General features: G+C 25.6%; 1 protein-coding gene across 1 annotated transcript in view; it reads left to right on the top strand.

Annotated features, from left to right (window-relative positions):
* The window catches only part of LOC107644024 (agamous-like MADS-box protein AGL5), a gene marked incomplete at its 3' end in the record, with an annotated part of 5,900 nt that overhangs the window by 809 nt on the left and 4,305 nt on the right, over positions 1-786 (top strand). The gene's annotated exons all lie outside the window — the stretch shown is intronic.

Here is a 786-nt window from a genome sequence, read left to right as displayed (position 1 = left end):
CTTTTGTTTTATTTTTTTTTTCAAAATAAAAGTGTTCTGGTTTATAATTCTATTTAATTTTTCTTTGTGGACTGTGTATGTAAATAGCATATTTTATTTTGTGTCTATTTTTTTTTTTCTTCTTTCTTGCTTTTTTTATGCTTCTGGATCAGTTTGTTCGGTCTGAACTTTGAAAAGGTTGCAGATCTGTGCCAACTAGGAGATAGTAATAATAAGCCATAATAAATTACTATATAAATATAGCAGAAGAAGAAGAAGAAGAAGATGAGTAACAGCTTTAATTAGGGTTTCAAAGATTTGAAGGCAGAGATAGATCTTAGCTTCTTTGTGTAATTAATATGTATATATTTTTCTCATAGATGTTGTTATGTCCAATCCTCTCTTTCTTTCCCTTCATATGAAAACCTCAAAACCTAGAAATTTCTGCCACAAATATAAAAGCTGTCTTTCTTGCACTCATTCATCCCTTTGCTTCTGATCTGATCTCTCTACTACTTCTTCATCAATTTGTCAGATTAGGTCAATTTGATCATCCAAAATTCAAAATTAGGGTTAGATTTTCACTAGCTAGTCACTAATAATATATATGAATTATGTCAATATAATAGAATTTTATATGAACAATTAATCATATATCATTACATTATCAGTAAAATTAATTTTTAAATTTATTACTTCAAAAATTATTCAATTGTGATTGAATAATTGTGTAAAATTTTATTTGCATTAAAATTAATATAAAAGAATATAGAAATTAATTTTTAAGAAAGTTTTCAAGTATACTGT

The sequence above is a fragment of the Arachis ipaensis genome, chromosome B01, assembly GCF_000816755.2.
Source record: "Arachis ipaensis cultivar K30076 chromosome B01, Araip1.1, whole genome shotgun sequence".
Lineage (NCBI taxonomy): Eukaryota > Viridiplantae > Streptophyta > Magnoliopsida > Fabales > Fabaceae > Arachis > Arachis ipaensis.
This window is presented reverse-complemented; position numbering and strand designations above follow the sequence as displayed.